The sequence below is a fragment of the Castanea sativa genome, chromosome 1 (genome assembly GCF_040712315.1).
Source record: "Castanea sativa cultivar Marrone di Chiusa Pesio chromosome 1, ASM4071231v1".
NCBI lineage: Eukaryota > Viridiplantae > Streptophyta > Magnoliopsida > Fagales > Fagaceae > Castanea > Castanea sativa.
This window is the reverse complement of record NC_134013.1, coordinates 68,281,106-68,292,669: the sequence shown is the minus strand read 5'-3', so window position 1 is coordinate 68,292,669 and position 11,564 is coordinate 68,281,106. Positions and strand designations below refer to the sequence as shown.

At 34.6% G+C, this 11,564-nt stretch overlaps 1 pseudogene; it reads right to left on the bottom strand.

Annotated features, from left to right (window-relative positions):
• Positions 1–6,681: 6,681 nt before the first annotated feature.
• LOC142632815 (uncharacterized) lies at positions 6,682–10,748 on the bottom strand (annotated as a pseudogene).
• Between the last annotated feature and the right edge of the window lie 816 nt (positions 10,749–11,564).

Sequence of the window (11,564 nt, the reverse complement as noted above, 5' to 3'; positions counted from 1 at the left end):
TTTTTTTTTTTATTCAGGAAAAAAAAAAAAAGATTATATATAATTCAATAACTTTTGAGTACATATTCCATTTCAATATAGACTTTATATATGCACCAAAACCCATATGCATTGGCAAATTTGGCATTGCATTTCCGATTAAGAAAGTACAAAATATCAATCCGAAAACAATTTCTGGCAACCAATCTTATATACCATATATACTACCACGACAATTGACAAGTACCTACGAATCAAACTCTTAAAATTTGCTCTCTCGTTTCTTACTTTATAGAAAAAACAAAATTCACATTTATAAGTTTCTTTTTTAAGAAACTTATAAAGTAATTCAAAAAGATAATGGTTCTACTTAGAATGTTTTTCACATTTGTTATATATAAATTGCTTTCAGACCGTGGAGAAATTATTATTTACACCAGGAGAACTGCTGATGTGGTCTTCCCTAACCAATGAAATAATGTTATCTATGCAAATGTATATGTAAGTTTCTAATCAATACAAAAAATAAAAAATAAATCGTATTAGATGATGTCACATTTGCATAATTAAGAACATTTTATTAGTTGGGGGTTAGGGAGGACCACATTAGCAATCCTCCTGGTGGACCTAATAATTTCTCCAGACGGTGGGCATAGAACCTTTTATCTAGAAGGAATTTGTCCTCGAACATTGAAGTTTGAACAATTAGTTCCTTAAATCTACTATGCCTAATTAATAATTAGGAAATGTTAACTAATATCCTATGGGTATTGGATTAGGAATTATTTTTAGAAACATTTTATTGAAAGAATGATTAAATAATAAATGTTGTTGACAACTTTTTATATTTTTCATGAAAATTGTGTCAAAACTTCCCTGTTACGATTTATTAACAATTGCCATAAGATTGTCCGTTAACATGATCCTTAATAATTATGATACAATGCATGTTTTAGCCAAGCCAAGTATTAATTGTTTAGGGTGAAGCTAAGTTCAAGAGATGTGACCATTCTTATACCATTGTGTGAGGGTCGATTTTCGGACAGTGTCCAGGCCCAAGCTTGAGCAAGGACCCCGGGCCCTCTTGTTGTAGTTTGAAGGGACTGGGATTGGTTTACCATAGGTAAATAGGCTGTTTAAACCAAGTGGTGCATATGGTAAGATTCCTACAATACGTACACACTAGCAAGCGAGAATATATGTATTGAACAAAAAGAAAAACAACAAAGGAAGGCAATGTAATAAAGAAACACACAAAATAATTATTAGGGATCCTCAAATTAATAAGAAATGCTCCATTAGTTTTCTTAATTATGGATTAAAATGTGCTCACTAAGACGTGATACGAGGTTCAAATAAACTCAAAAATTACAAACTTAGATGGTTGTCTAAGCTTCTAAGACTTGCAAAGTTTGAATCATTTTGAATCCAAATATGTGCTATAGTGGCTGTTTCTGGGATACCGGGAGATATTTCCTTATTTCTCAATATTTCTTGACAGAATTTTATGGTTCTCTCTTGATTTCACTATTGCTCAAATCCCCATTTTCAACGTTGGCTACTTCTCCCTTTATAGTGTCACTCTAGGGTTCTGGGGTACCACTGATTCTTCCCCCTTGGCTCCCTGGGTACCAGAGCCTCTGTTGTTCCAGCCCTTCTAACGACTGATTCTTTCCTTGTTTCCCATAGTTCTCTTCTTTTGGTGCTTTTCCTTCAAAAACCCCTTGCTGACCTTCCGTTCTGAGGTGCCTTCGGGGGAGCTGACTTTCAACTTCGCTTCCTCCAAGGTTTCTCTATCTTCCCTTTTTCAGACTTAGCCCCTTTTTGGCCGCCCCTCCCCTTTTGTGATTTTTCCTAGTAAACTAAGTCCTTCTCTGCCAAGTCGAAGGTTTTCCCAGCTATTTCCTTTTATGGCTCTCCTTTCTGGGTTCCCTGAGGTACCGGCCTCTTGCTCTTAAGTCGTTGCTCTCCAAGCCCTCTAGCTCTGTGCTGCATCACTAAGTGCTCGAGAAGAACACATCTGTCTTTCGTTCCTTGTGCCTTTTGATCTCCCTTTGAGCTGTCTTAATCCCACTTTGGCCATAATGCACACCCCAGAGGTCCCAGACAGTCTCCGAGATCCTGGCCCAACCCTTTCCACTGGACTTTCTTTAGTTCTTTGATTTTGGTGGGCTGACTCCTTTCCTTTCTCCCTTTGTTTTATGGACCCTAAATCTTGCATCTTCACGGATCTTAGGCCTCAAATCCATTGGCCCTACCATCCTTCTCTTTTTTTGTAAGCCCAATCCCTTTTCCTCAATTTTTACTTCCCATGGGTTGGCCCAATGTGCCATTTCTTTGGGCCTTGTGTCATGATTTTTTAGACCTCAACACATTGCAAATAGTAAGCCTTGAAGTACCAAACTTTGTAGGCCACTTCTTGTGATAAACATTAGGTGCTGGTGTTGCCCAAGATCGACCCTAGGCCTAGGCCACTTAGGCCACTACCTAGAGGCTCCTACTAGAGGAAGGCTCCCAAAGTTTGAGGCAAAATTTGATATATTTTCTATTAAAAAAAGTTTGGAGATATAGGATAAAAAACTAGGTTTAAATTTTTCTTCTACTTTTAAGAAGTCTCAAAGAATTGAGTAATGCTAGAGATAATACAACTTTAAATGCATGGGTCTTACAAATATATGTGTCACTAATCGCAAGAAATCATTTAGACAGGAAAATGCTAGAAATATTATTAATTTTACTTGAAAACTTTACAAATTGATGTGACAACTAATATGATATGTAAACGTCAATAACCTATTAAATGCATTTTTGAATTACTTTTTGTGATTAGTGATATATCTTTGTAAGCCTCATTTTGTAAAATTTATAATATCCCTGTTTTTTTATACAAGATAGAATTTCTACTCTAACATAATCTAAGTGTATAAATGTATGAAGCTCCCTCTTGGAGACTTGAACTCCAGCCCTTGCCCCCCACACCCCACAAGCATTTATACTTGTAGAGTGACTACAGCATCAAGGAGGAGAGGTGGTAAAATTTATAATATCCCTAATATTATTCATTCAAATACTTTTTTATTATTTTCTTGAATTGTCACTAATCACATCCATTTCTACATCATTTGTAAGTTTCTTTAGTAAATTTTTATTATTATTATTGAATTGTCACTAATCACATTAATTTCTACATCGATTGTAAATTTCTTTAGTAATTTTTTTTTATAGTTTTAGCATCCCCCCCCCCCCAAAAAAAAGCATATTATAAAATAAAAAGAATGAGTTTTTGTCATTAAAAAAAATTATAATATTAAACTCTAGTTAAATATTATTTAAGTGATAACAAAAATGCCTCATTTAAATATATTTCCTTAAGCCTTTAAATTTGTTGGGCAACCCCTGGTGCTACCTTTGTTGTCGTTGATGACAATGTGGTACCAGGTATATAGGTGCATGCTTTTATGGTTTGTCGTGTCTAGGACAATTATATGGTCTTAGACTCTTAGGGGCTTTGTGCTACAACTGAATTCACAAGGTGGTATATTTAGTACCCACATACAGCGGAATCCCTCATAATATGCAAGTAATACTAGAAAACATTTATGCAAGTTAATCCTGTTATGAGGTGATTTCATTGTGGAATGGGATGTTGTTGAGAAGACCTTAGTTGTGTTGGATCTTGAATTTCGATTTGGATTTGGATTTGGATTTTAAATAAATGGATTTGAAATGCCTTGATTACAAATCTATAAACTTTAAAGTTCCTTATTTGGATGTATTTCATACCTATGAGGATTTAAATTTGTAAAATATAAAATATATTCAAGTATGGCAAAGGATTTCTAAAATTTCATGGGGTTAGATGTTATTTCAAATACAAGGATTTCATGGTTTAAAAGTTAAAACCATCCAAATCCTTGAATCCTACTATTCAAGCATGCCAGATTTCAATATTGGTGAGACGAAAGGCCCCTAACACCTATGTGTGTATACTCCTTCCGTCCTAATTTGTTTGTCCTCTATTCCATTTTAGGATGTCCCAAAATATTGTTTTTTTTCTAAAATTGAAAACCATTAATTAACTAACATTTCAATTATACCCCTACTTTATTTCCAAACTATTTTTGATAAACCATTAAAAAGTTGGATTTTTGAAACAAGGCAAACAAATTAGAACAGAAGGAGTATATATATATGAGTAATGCTAAAGATACTATAATTTTTACCATATGTAAGTATGTAGCTTATAAACTAATGTCATCAATCACCAAAACACATTTTAAATATTCATTTATTAAATAGCTAAATCCACCAATTACATATATTGTTACGCTAATTTGTAGGTCTTATATAGTAAAATTTATGGTTTAGTTTATCTAGAAAACAATAAATGTTCATGGAATCTCTTAAATTCTAAACTTGGAACAAGTAAGAAACAAGTAAATAAAATCAATTGATGGTTCAGAATCGGAAAGGACTGTTCCCGACTTCACGTGAGATCTAATGTTCAGTTAACATCATTGTTGATTTGTTTCACTTTGTTGAGTTGGTCCTGCATAGTGCATCTCCACGAAATTTTGAGCGCACAATCCCAATCGTTATTATGGACCCAGGAATAAACTTGAAAATTCTTGTCGACAAATTGCCTCATCTTATGGACCATGTCTAGCAGTTAGGTACTGAAAAGCTAATATTAGGGCATTAGTATCAATTTGTGCAAAAAAAATTTGTTTATTATAATATAAAAACTTACATTTTTATTTTATTTTTTTTATTTTACACAACCACTAGTCTAGTAGTTAGGTCGTGGAAAGCTAATATTACTTCGATTCATTTTTGTGTCCCTAATTTTAGACATATCCAAATTCATTGTGTTTGTAAGGTGTTTTTTTTTAGAATGCCCCTTATTTTGTCCAATTAATTTATATATATATATATATATATATATATATATATATATATATATAAATGATATTATTCTTTAGGTATAATATATTAGGTATCCTAATTCAATTTAAACACTTATCTTTATTTACCAATGCAATAATCTTTCTAAATGAGAGTTAAATACCTATTATTTTGCAGCTAAAGAATTCTACCTAAGTTTTGTCCATGTACAAATACAAATGCTACAACTTAAACTTAGTTTTATGCATCCTATTCCTATGGTGACGTCTTTTGATCTCTCACCACATTAATTGCGAGTTGAAACTTATGCACTGTTTTTGAGAAACAAAGATCTCAAGGCCAAATCGGCCCAATATCACCTTTTCACAAAATTTTTAGGCAAAAAACACTGTTTTGGAAATAATTGGGGATATATCACTTTTTCCAGTACTTGAGCTCACGAAACTCGAGTACTAGATTTTATAGTTCCACCGTGACATGCCAGCATGACATTTCGGATTTAAAAAATGCCACTCAGTACTCGAGTACTGTATACTGTGGTACCCGAGTCCACTAAACTCGGGTACCAATCTGCGTTGGGCGCCATCATTTGAGGGGATAATGCCATTTGATACTCGAGTTTCATGTACTCAGGTACTATGTTAACAGTACCCGAGTTCTTGAAACCCGAGTACCAATCTGTGTTGGCCCAAATTGGTTGAGTCATCATGCCGACTAATACTCGAGTTTCACGAAATTGTCACCATCAACTTGATTTTTTACAGTATTATCAGTTAGCTCCTGCTCCTTTATATCCTCATTATTTACACCTGACATTTTCTGCTTTCTGCACCGGTGAGGAATGCAACTATGAACGACTGATTTTATATCTATCACAAATGAAAAAACTAGATTTTAAACTTCTCAACAAGTGCAGGCATTTGAATGCCATGTCCAAACAAAAGAGAGAAATTTCACGGCAATTACATTACAAAAGGAATGAGCCCATTCATCCATTCATTGTTGCCAATCAACATAACAAACTAGAAAAGGATATGTAATATTCCTGCCAAATTACCCAGATAAAGCCACAGAATGTGATATAACTATGACTTTATTCCTTAGCGTCTGACATCTCAACATCCTCATAAAAGTAAATAAATAAACTTTAAACAAGCTTCTTAAATTGAAAAATGAGAATTTTGCATTTCGTATGGCTTTATTGATATAATAACATAATTACACAACACTCAAAATGCAGAGCTCCACTTTAACCATTCAACTCTAATTCTCAGCATCCCAACTATTTTCCCCTTTCAAGCTTAATGGCAATACACGACACGAATGATCACTTCCGTTTATGTTCCGACTACTAATCACAACCGTTCCCCGACCGTCTCCTGAAAAAGTAAGACTCAAATCAGTGTTGAATTGAGCATGTCTTTACTTAACAAGTACCTCAAGATGTTAAAAAAAACATTAAAAAAGAATGAAAAGTGGCACAATGATTTTCAGAATCATGTCTGCAAAAACATTAGGCAAGGATAAGATGTGGCATTGTAATTGAACAAGGAGAAGTCCAAGTCAATAAAAAGAACTAAGAACTTTATATCTACAATAGCAAATACATGTTCTAAGTGAAAGGAGAATCAAAACTATCTCTTGATAATAATCAACAAAGGTTAATTTTTTTTTTTATAAAGTTAGTAATTAAACTAAAATTTACCAAAACTTAGATTTTTTCTTTCTTTTGAAATTACAAAATAGTAACAATTAAAACCACCGATTTATGATCCACTAGCATTGGCATGTACCATGTCACAAATTTCTGCCATCCTTCTACAAGCAAGCATCGATAAATGAGCAGAACTCTATTGAAAAATATTGTTTTGATGGTGATGGTGATGGGTCATCCAAGATCTGCCAGACCAAGAAATTTCAGTTGCTGAACAAAGAAACGACACATAGGCAATAAAATGCATAAGAATGCAAAATGTGTCTGTAATATAGATGGAAGCACAATATCTTCACTATTAAAAAAAAATGAAGACATTGTGCTCCCCTTTTTCTGGTCCTTCATTAGGTAAATATGGGAATTCTCCTGTACCACATTCAAAGAGAGCAAGACCAAGGCTCCAAATATCAGCCGGATAAGAATAGTTCTCATTTCAAATTCTCTCAGGTGACATGTACGAACAGTTCCAACAAAAGTAGCACACTGACATATTACATTGAGAGATAAGTAACAAATCTACAATTTGAAAATCATGAAAAAAAAAGTAACTAGCAAGTAGATAACACGTATCACATTCTCATGTATTAACAAGCAAGAAGCATAGAACAATAAAACCAACACTTATATAATTGATGTAGAAAGTATCACTAACCATAGCCATTGAATTCTCTAAGCCAGCACTTATACCAAAATCTGTTATTTTTGGCTCCCCCTTCAGATTCACAAGCAAATTTGCTGGCTTTATGTCTCTGTGTACTAAATGTCTAACTCCATGCAAGTAGCTTAACCCCTTCTTGGATGAAAAAGAAAATGTTAATAACAAGAATGCTTATGTTCTGATTAGATGGGAAGCTTATAATGAGAAAAATCTAGCTGGAATTAAAGATATTCTTACATGAAGGAGCTTTTGAAACATAGACGAGAGGACAGGTTCAGGTATTCTTTTCTGCAATCTTAAGATATCTGCCAATGACCCTCCATCCATGTACTCCAAAGCTATGCTTATTTGCCCAAAATCGGGAACATAAAATGCCCCGTGGAATTCTACGAGACCTTGATAACAAGGCGCTTCACATAATGTTCGTATCTCTGTAAGAAGCTATTGCCTTTTCTCCTAGTAAGCACGAGGGAGTACTTATGTAAGACCATGTGATAAGAGAATAGTACAATTTGCCCAATACTATTTTTTAAGCTGAACTTTTCTAGATCAAGATTTTGGAAGTTTGTTATTTTAGAACAGATTATCTCAATTTAAGATCATTAGAAGAGGAATAATATCTATACGCTAAAGTAGAGGCAAGTAGACAAGTTTAATGATAATCAACCTAAAGTTGGTGTGCCTTCTTGTGCAAAACAGGACATGTAGATTATGAGAACTCAAAAATGCGACTAGTGCAAAGCAACTTTAGATACTTCAGAAGCGAGTAGACCAAATTAAGAATATCCCTTATAGTTCCAAAAGAAAAAGAAAAAAGAAAAAAGAAGAAGAAAAATATGCTCTCTTTCTTCATGGAAATATTCAAATAACTGACTAATGAGCCAAATATGATCAATTTTAGCCCACAATTCACTATAATTTCCTTTTCCAATGAAGAAACCATCACATCAAACGGAAAAATTGTTTAACAAACACACCTCTAGACTGCCCCTGATTGTGATTCAATAGGTAAATCAACTGTCCAATTTCTTTATCTTAATTCATGACAAACAAACTCTCACATCATTGTATCAGTACAAAGCAACAAGACATAGTTAGCAAGCAATACTTTCTTAATTCATCCCCAAAAGAAAAGAAAAAAAAATACCTTCTCAAAGATATTGATCTTCTTCAAGGCCAAAATTCTATGATTAGGATTATGTATAGCTCTCTGAACTACACTGCTTGCTCCACTACCGATTGCACCAAATATCCTCATCTCATGTAAAGCACATTGGTATGTCTTTTCACTACCATCCGTCTCATCCACCGGCAAAGACGTGCACTTTTGCAACCCAAGCTCATTAATATTGTACACTCCATACGATCTACTCAACAAATTAACAGTCCCACCATCCGATAGCTTCACAAAAACCACAAATTCATTATAAAAATAAAAAAATAAAAAACTCTGGCTCAAATGGAACTTCCCGTGTTCTTGGGTTTAAAACCCATAGTGTAACTTAACAATCAAATTAAAAATAAAATAAAATAAAAAAAAATAAAAAAGAAAGAAGACCCTTTTGTTTTCTTTTAAAATTTGATTTTTAAAAATTATCTCAAATTTTCTCTTCCAATGCAAATACTTACAGTACATGATTTGTAGATGATTATGAGCATGGTAAGGTTAAGAGAGAGAGGAAAAGATAGATTTAAATCAATCCGTTGGAACTCTAGTCCTTACTTAGAGGACAATGATAAAAAAAATAAAAATAAAAATAAAAAAGTGGATAAAAACCGAACAGTGGAACTTGATTTAAACTGATCAGGTCACTATCCATGAATGATAAAAAAAACTAGTAGTATAGAAAACTCTCCATGAGATAATTTATCTTAGTGTTACACCAAAAAATAAATGCAATGTAATATAGAAAAGGGAAATGAACATAGGTTAACATTGTGCCAAAACAAGTAAATTCAAGAATTACCAAGAACTTCGCGTAGCTCTTTAGCAGTACAAGCTACATGGACTGGTCCACGTCTTCCAACCAAATACACCTTCTGGCATCAGCTTTTTGTTGAATCCCTCTTCTGGTGTTTGCTGCAAACTTTGAGGTCAATATTGTAGCTCCCAATTGTTGTGCTTTAAAAAAAAGGAAGTAATCATGGTCTATAAAGACTATGGTATAACTTATAAGTTTCAAAGAAAAAGATATTATTAGCTTCTTCAGCTCCTACTCAGGCATATTTTACATAACAAAGTAAAAAGTTTGAGGACAAATTTGAAAAATAAGTATTTCACACAAATTCCTAAGTAAAACATTTGGAACAAGAAGCTCAAAAGTTTGGGAAATTTTTTTGAAAAATCAGGAACTTTGGTCACCTTTTGATAAGACAATAATGAATTAAAATTCAAACTAAAATTTCTCAGAAGTATGTCATTTTAGATAAAAGATGCATGTACATATCGAGTAGTCAAAAAATGTTTATACTCTGCACGTTCAAGAATTAGAAGGATGCCACGATTCAAACTTAGCGTACCTAGTCCGCGAGACCACCACTCGTTGGGGCCTCGTTCCGCTTAGGGCATGTTCTTCGGTTATGCCCCTCTTGGTCACACAACCCGCATTGCACCTTCCTCCCCCCCTCCTTCCATGGTGTGGTTCTAGGCCGTTTCCTGCCCTCATCCATCTCATTCCTGATTCGTGTTGAGACAGGGCGACCTTTCTCTCGAATCAATTGGGGGTTAGGGAGGACCCTTCGAGTTTCTTTAGGATCCGGCCATGATAATCTATCTTTCAACACAGGGAAAACAGGAGCATAGCTCCGGAACAGTGCGTCCACGCTATAGCATTGGTCAATGTATAGCTTTGCATCATGTCGATACCTAATACAAACTGCAATGACATGTGAACATGGTATCTTATACAATTTTCATTTCTAACATGTGCAAGTTCTTTGCAACAGATTAACTCCATGTGTGTGATCCCCATGTCCAGCAATCCCTGGATTATGTGATGTATCTACTTGATATGATTGTTGTTGCGCACTCAATCTCATCACCCTATGATGCTCCGCCTTCTTCTTATTTCTCAAGAAGATATCCAAGGCATATTTACACCATTTTTTTCCTGAATTCAACTGCTCTATGCTCTTATTGCGACGATCATTGAAATAAGCATTCAGTTTGAACCATGTGTATTTCACCATTGTTGTAATGGGCAGGCTACGAGCACCCTTTAGAACACCATTGAAGCACTCGAAGACGTTTGTAGTCATCGCCCCATAACAGTAACCCTTGTCAAAAGTTAGAGCCCATTTCTCTTTGGGCACATCCTTCAGATATTGGTACGCATCCCAGTTCACATTCTCAATTAAATCGAAGGTGGCATTGAACTTTTGCTCCTGGGTTGCACTTGTTGCCCTCCATACTAGATTCTTTAAAATTTCATTGTTCCATCTAGTGTTGACGTTACTGCATAGATGACGAAGGCAGTAACGATGTTCTGTCATGGAAGCTGCAAAAAGTCTCGATTAATATCTCTGAAGATAGCTTGTATCCCAGGGTGTCTGTCAAATATGACACACAGGTGTCTCTGGTCAGTAACATACCTTCTTATACAAGCCAAGAACCAACCCCAAGTCTCTGTGCTCTCGCTCTCAACAACGGCGAAGGCTAGTGGATAAATCTTATTATTAGCATCTGTCGCCATTGCAATCATCCATTTCCCTCTATATTTTCCATAGAGGTGGGTTGCATCAATGCTAATCACAGGCCTACAGTTCTTGAACCTAATAATACATGGACGAAACGCCCAAAATACGAACTTGAATGTACAAGTTCCTGGTTCATAATTATCGTCCACGTTTAACTTATACTTTGTACCCGAACTTGCATCTTTAAGTCCTGCCAAAAAATGCGGCAACTCTGCATAAGACTCCTTAAAATCCCCGTATATAGCTACAACGGCCTTTTGTTTGGCATCCCAAACCTTGTATGTGAACCATAATGATTATGTTAGAAATAAATACAAGTTAAATAATTATAGTTGAAGAAAACAAATCAAGACTTGTAAGGCTATCAGATGAAGATAATATTTCTTTCTCTTTATTACTTTTTTTTTTTCAATTCAATTTCATTTTTCATAACATCAGGCATTCATGGGTTTTGGGAATTACAATCATGCTTATACTTCCATGTATTGAAAAAAGAATGCAAGTTAAAGAATACCTTGTAGTGAGATACTTCGTGTTTTAAGTCTGCCAAAGCAACGTAGCGTAAGTTCTTTATCTTATACGCGGGGTCTTCTCGTATATAGCGCTCAAGTA